Raw genomic sequence first — 6968 nt, 5'->3', positions numbered from 1 at the left:
AGGGTATGTGGGTAATATATTTAACATACATTCGATCTATATTTAAAAACTTAAAATTAATAATCATGAAATAGGGCAATTCCAGTCATAAGTCAACAGTTTATGAAATAGCTATAATACTATTTTAAAGTAATAAGATAATGACCATATAATAGTCATCTATAACATAACAAGCTAATGTTTCTCTTTATTTCCCTCTTTGGTGCAGAGGGGTAGAACCCACTATGAAAACACTCTGCCTCTGAGCCATATGGCCCAGCCCATGAGTTACCTTTTATTTAACACCCATAATGTGTCACTTTGCTGCAGGTACTTTTATCATCCCTGATTTCAGTTAAGGAAACTGGGTCTTCTGAATGCCCAAGGACACAGAGCCAGGAAATAGAGAGAATGGGCTCTAGCTCAGACTGGACTTGGAAGGTGTAGGCTAGAAAGATAAAAGAGTTCTAGGCTAGACTCAGCTCCACAGTAGGTATGAGGCCAGCCCAAGTACATAACACCCTTCTCAATAATAATAATAATAATAATAATAATAATAATAATAATAATAATAACTGGCTCCAAGCCGGTTCTCATAAACTCCAGATCCCATTCCGCAAGTGCAGCACAAAGGTCTCTCATGACTTCATCTAGCACGGTGAGTGTGTGCCACCTCAGGCTTACCTTCTTCCCGAGTCTCCTTGCCTTTTTCCTGACACTCTAAGCCATTCAGAGCAAGCAGGAGATATCATTATACACTGGGGGTGGGTGTGGGAGCAAACACCCAGGGTGGCATTAAAAGAACTAGAGCCAGGTTGGGGCTTTAGTTTAGTAGTAGAGCAAGGCCCGGGGTTGATCCTCAGCTCTGGAGGATGGGGAAGAATTCAAATCAACAGCATAGCGATTTAAATCATCAAATTTTGAGAGAGAAGGAGCAGCTACAACATGTGATGCTAGCAAGGCCATAGCAGGATTGGAACCGCCACAGACTGCTAATAGAGGGGGAGTTGGTTCAACAAGTTGGAGCCCTTTTTGGCAATTTTTCAAGAGACACATTTTAGCATTTTTGCTCACTCTTTAATCAGTAATCCTCCTCCCAGGAAATTACTTAAGGGAAGCAATGTAAAGAGTAAGTTAAGTGCACCCAACTTTTTTGTACAATAGAATTGCAACAGCAAAACAATTAAAACAGCACAAATGTCTGAGACTGAGAAATGATTAAACAAGGATTAAAGGTTTGTATTTGAGAAGAACCACAGCTGTTCACCTCTTTTCCCCAGAAGCCTTTGGCTCCTTGAGTCCTGATCCTCACACAGCCCCCAGGTGCTAGCGTTAAGTAAAACAACAACAATCACTCACACACTTTCTTGCTCTGCAGCCCAATGTTTTCTTCACATTGAAAAAACTGAGAACAGGCTCCACCTGCCCTCTTTTAGCTCTGCATAAGTTTGTGCTCTTTAGCACATTTTCTGTTTACAGTTGCAATTCCCTCACAGTTGTCTCATCGTTTCCAAAATGTTTTCTTCCCTGAAGTTGTACATAAGCTTATGGCATTCAGGATGTCCGCCAGGACTTTGAGAGGCACTGGGGCCTGGATGCTTCCCACATCAGTGTGACAGAGGCCAAATCACAACTCCACTAACTGCAAAGCCTCTCGGAGAGATGACCTATAATTATAAGAAATACATCAAATAATGATTATTTTTACTGATGTCAAGCTGCATTTTTATAATGAGCTTTGTTAGAAGAGGGAACAAGTCCTCTCTCGGCTAATGCCCAGCTCCAACAACCTGTTTACAAACTAGATTCACAGAATACAATTAGTTCTTGCCATTTTGTCCCAAAAGCCCCCTCCACACCATGCTGTTTGGAAACAGTGCAGGCTGCGGGGTACTGCCAGTTTTGAGGATGATGTAAGGATCATTATTGAACAATAATGGTATCAGAACAATACACCAAATACTTTCAAGTTAAAGCACTCCCTGCCTCGTGGCCCTATGTTTCAACTAATTATTTCCTTTGTGCAGTGTTTAATTGTCTTTCATTATAAATGTGTTCATAATATAGGTGACCTCATTTTCCTACATATTCTGATATCCCAGGTAGCATTCTGTGTCCTCAATATGGTCTATGTCTTCTTGCTTAGATATTAGCGCTTTTTCCCCCCTCCCTCCTCCTTCCTAACCTTAAGATTTTATTTTATACCTTGGTTTGGTGGCACATGCCTGTAATACCAGCTCTTCTTGGATGGTGGAGGCAGAAGGATTGGGAATTCAAGGCCAGCCTCAGCCACATAGGGAATCTGAGGAAACCTTGGACTGCAAAATCAAATAAAGATCTTATTTGATTTCTGCAGTTTTAGATTGACCCCAGGGTCTCACACATGGTAACCAGTGTTCTGTCATTGAACTACATCAGGAGACTCTATCTTTGATGTACATGACTATGAACCCAGCACTTGGAAGGAAAGGCAAGAGGATCACAAATTCAAAGTTACCCTTGGCTACACAGCAAGTCCAAGGCCAACCTGAGCTTGAGATCCTCAAAAGAAAGTGAAAAGGAATGAAAGGGAGAGAAGGAGAAAGGAAGAGACAAAGAGAGGGAGGAAGGGACAGAGGGGAAGGAGGGAGAAGGCAGGCGAACAGGGTGACACATACCCATGGTCCTAGTACCTAGGAGGCTGAAGTAGGAGGATCACTTTGATCTGACTTGGGGTCAGATTGCCTGTTTCTCTCACATCCTGACTCCAGCTCCATCACTTTGAGTAAATTACTTCAACTGTATCTATGGTGACAGACCAGCCTGATTAGCCCAGAACTGAAGGATTTCCTGTGACATGAAATATACAGTTTAGAAGACCAGGAGGAGGTGGTCATGTTTTCTGTTTCTGTTTCCTCATATGTAGATGAGGGATGTTAGCAGAACCTTGCCCATGGGGACAACAGAGGTACTGGCTGCTCTGTGGACAGAGGCACCTAGCACACACCCTGTTGAAGTGTGTTTTCAGTAGCAAGCACCTTGAAATGAGACTCTCTACTCTGAGGTGCTCCTTCATTCCAGGCCCCTCTGTTACCATTTCAGTAGCACCATTCTCCTCTCTTTTATTTAATAGCATAAAGACTTAGATAACTGCATATTTAGTATTAAATTCGTCATTCTGTGAAATCTATTGTTTCACTTACCACTACAGACAATACCAATGATGCCTTCAAAATGTTTTAAGCAATTTAATATAGCTCTCATTGGAATGTCACAATTTCCAAGGTTACAGTTCAATCTCCCTTTAGTGTGGTACCATAAAGGTTTACCCTAATGTCATTCCTTTTATGGAAATAACACCAAAGTGCTTCAACCCAAAAACTGAAGAAGAAAGAAGGTGGAGGAAAAGCAGGTACAGGTTAGTCCATGATAACTGTGGCAAGACTACATTTCTGGGCCAGTTGCTCATCCTACGTTGGATAGAGACATCTCAGAGAGAGATCACTTTTTGCATTCTCTGCAGTCAGTGGAAGCCTATATGGACTAATGGGTGCTTGGAAGGTGGAGAGATTATTGTTGAAGAGATTGCTAGGAATGAATAAATTGCCGATGAAGCCATAAACACAGCAGGCTTGTCTGGGAGCAGACTCAGGTAGAAATAGGCCCTCTCTGACAAAAGAGTCTTCCAGCAGCTGGGCTTCTCTTTCTTCCCTAGCCCTTCAATATGTAATATCTCAGTAGACTACATAGTTGAAGAAAAAAATATGGAAATGGGTGAAAGGACAGGCATTTTGTCGGTCCCCTTATACTTGGCAGAGAAATAAAAGGTCCTTTCTTTTATTTTTGCTGTGAGAGGAGGAATTTAACTGTTTAAACCTTTGAATCTGATATCTCTTTACAACTCTCTGTGTGTCCTGCATACCTCCTATTCGAAAGCCAGGGATGGGAGGGGAGAAAAAGAGGGGAAGGAAGAGGGGGGAGGGAAGAGGAAAGCAAAAGAAGAGAAAAAGAAAAGGGAGAGAAGGAAAGAGAAATCAATAGAACTTGATTGATTCTCCAGTATGGAAGATTGTCAATGATAGCATGTTCCGTTTGTACTATTTAAAAGATACTGTTCATGGCCTCCTCGTTTCTCAAAAAAAGGGAAATTTTACAACTGTTAGATTATAGTCTTGGAGCTATTTATTAGAGAGAACATACCATGACAGATAACACCAACTCTCTATTATCCATGAAAAGAAATAAGTAAAAATCACTCCTCGGTCTAAATTTGACTTGAACTGTTTCAAAACCTTTTCTTTCCAGTGCTTCTGAAATTCTTGGAGCAAAACATGTTAGTTTTAAAATTTCTTTGTAGTCTTCTTGAAATCTTTAAAGCAGGAAAGCAATAAAAACAAATAATTCCAGCACCAGTCAAGGAGGGACTGAGGGAAGAGAATGAGGCCTGGATAAAGAAGAGATGGTGGAGGAGGAAATCAACCAGCACCTTGCCCGTAAGAATGCAAAACAATGTCATTTGCCCAAATCAAAGTGTGCGGCATCCCCACGCCTATGATGCGGTCCTCCTGCTCAGTAAAGATTTACAAAACTGCTTTTAGGTCCCCAGCAATTGTGCTCAAACCTGCAAGTTAGAGCCATGTCAACACCACATTCCAAGCATTTGGGAAAAATTGACCATCACCCAGTTGTGGTTTTTTTGTTTTGTTTTGTTTTTGTTTTTTTTTTCTTTTTGAGACAGGGTTTCTCTGCATAGCCCTGGCTTTCCTGGAACTCATTCTCTAGATCAGGCTGGCCTTGAACTCAGAGATTCATTCACCTGTGTGTGCCACTATCGCCAGGCTCGGTTACCACAACTACCCCTTTTTCTTTCCTAAATCCAAGCTTGCTGTGGTGGTGCTCACCTTTAATCCTAGCAGAGACAGAGGTAGGCAGATCTCTGTGAGTTCCAGGCCAGCCTGGCCTACATATTGAATTTCAGACCAGCCAGGAATTAGAGATACTATCTTTAAAAACAAAACAAAAAGCTGAGATCCTTTTAGATAACCTTAAAAAATAAATTGCAGTGTGGGTGCTACCTCAGTCCTGAACCCACACAGTGCAGGGAACCTGTATCACAAGACTACAGTCACCAGCTCCTAATCCATTTTTCTCATCCAGACCTCGGCTCTGATTTCTAGACCCCTGAGACCCAGAAGATAACTTAGACCCAGGACATCTGAGCTACCCCGGTAGTGTCCCCAAGCAGTCAGGTACCCCTAGCTGCCTAGCACCCAAATGACTGTGGTGCCTCCTTGAGTGGGAAACCAGGGTTGCTGCGGGGTCAGGCAAAGGGTCCTGTCCGTGCTGCATTGACTTCAACCTACCAGTTCCTTAGGCCATGAATGTCTCAGTTCTCAGCCACCGTCCCTCTCCTAACCTCAGTTCGCAGTCTTCCCCTTCTTTTCAAAACGCTGGATGTCCTCAAAAAGAAACAAAACAAAGATGCCTAGTGGGCTGGAAAGTCGGGGCAGAAGAGCCATCACAGGGAGAGGGGGAGACAATCAGCCCTGGGTTTGGAGGAGATGCCTGTCAGAGCGCTGAATATAAGGCCTTTCGCTGTTATTTTTGTTCAGGGCCCTTTCTTCCTAGTCCTCGTCCTCCTCCTCCTCTATTTTTTCCTTTCTGTTCAGCTATTTGTGTTTTCTGATCGGGTAAGTGATTTGCAGCAGGAAATTAGGTATCTCGATTCCAGAAGCTCTGTGATATTAATGGTATCTGTTCCAGAGCCGGTTCCTTATCACAATCTTGTGTGTGTGTGTGTGTGTGTGTGTGTATGTGTGTGTGTGTGTGTTGTTGTTGTTGTTGTTGTTGTTTGCCCCCACTCCCAATATTTGCAGGTTATTTTGTGATGAATAAAGCAGAGCGCTGCGCAGTCCCAGAATCTTCCCTCCTCCATTTTACACAATGCGAGTCTTAATTAAATACAGAACACCCACACCTCCCTTCCCACAGGGCCCCTTCTATATGCCCCCTCCCACCAAGATACTAGCCTTAGACAGCTAGGGAAAGCCTCCTGTTGAAATTCCCAATTAGCAAGACACAGCGCAAAAGAAAAGAGTCGAAAGAGCCATTATCCGTCCTATTTTTGGATTCTTCCTTTTAGGCCTTACTCAGTAAACGTTTTCTTGGCTTTAGCCTGACTGAAATGTTGCAAGTCTAGAGACATGAGATTATAGGCACGTTAGATCTTTAAAAGTAAGATCTGTGTTTCTCTGGTTGATGAGTTAGGATTAACATATTTCTATGTGGAAGAAATAAAAGTTATGGAGCAATTCGAACAGGCAATTTTTCCCTTTGTAAAAGTTTCATCAGTAACTTTTTCAGAGGTACTAAGTGGCTGAGGAAAACACAGTCATTTCCAAGTCGAGCAAATAAAAAAGAATTGGACAACAACCTTGGGTTTTTGTTTTCTTTCCTGGTCAGACGAAGGGGGAGTGGGTGATTTATGAGTAGTGGAATCAGGGAAACGAGGCATTCCTAATGCAAATATTTGAGCTAGCATGGGACAGGTTTGGGGCAGGAGTATGGGTCCCTCCAGAGTCCCTCCAGAAAAGAGTGTGACCATCACATCAAAAGCCTGGAGTCAGAAGGTGATGGAATGAGAGACAGAAGACAGGAGATCATCAAGGGAAAAATGTAGAATTCTAAAGTCCAGACGGGGGCAGAAGCATCATAAAGCCGTAGTAGCATCAGGCTACCACAGAGATCGGTTTCATGTAAAAGTCGTCTCAAACACACCGAAGGCCTTCAGATGACCCTTCTCTAGGCCTGAGGAATCCGGAGAATGCACAGGCCACGAGGCCCCTAGGAAAACCCTGAAGATGGCAGATTCAGGCTTCCACTTAGTGTTGCTTCTCTGGGGGCTTGCCTTGGCTCCTTCCCCTGTTCTTTCCTGCTAGGTCCACTGTTTCCTGAGGTAGGCCGGCAAGATTCCATCCAGCAATTATCTCCCCTCTCGCACTCGCTCACGG

This window comes from Psammomys obesus, unplaced genomic scaffold (genome assembly GCF_907164565.1).
Source record: "Psammomys obesus unplaced genomic scaffold, mPsaObe1.curated_primary_1811, whole genome shotgun sequence".
NCBI classification, from domain to species: domain Eukaryota; kingdom Metazoa; phylum Chordata; class Mammalia; order Rodentia; family Muridae; genus Psammomys; species Psammomys obesus.
Note: the sequence above shows the minus strand (reverse complement) of the source record.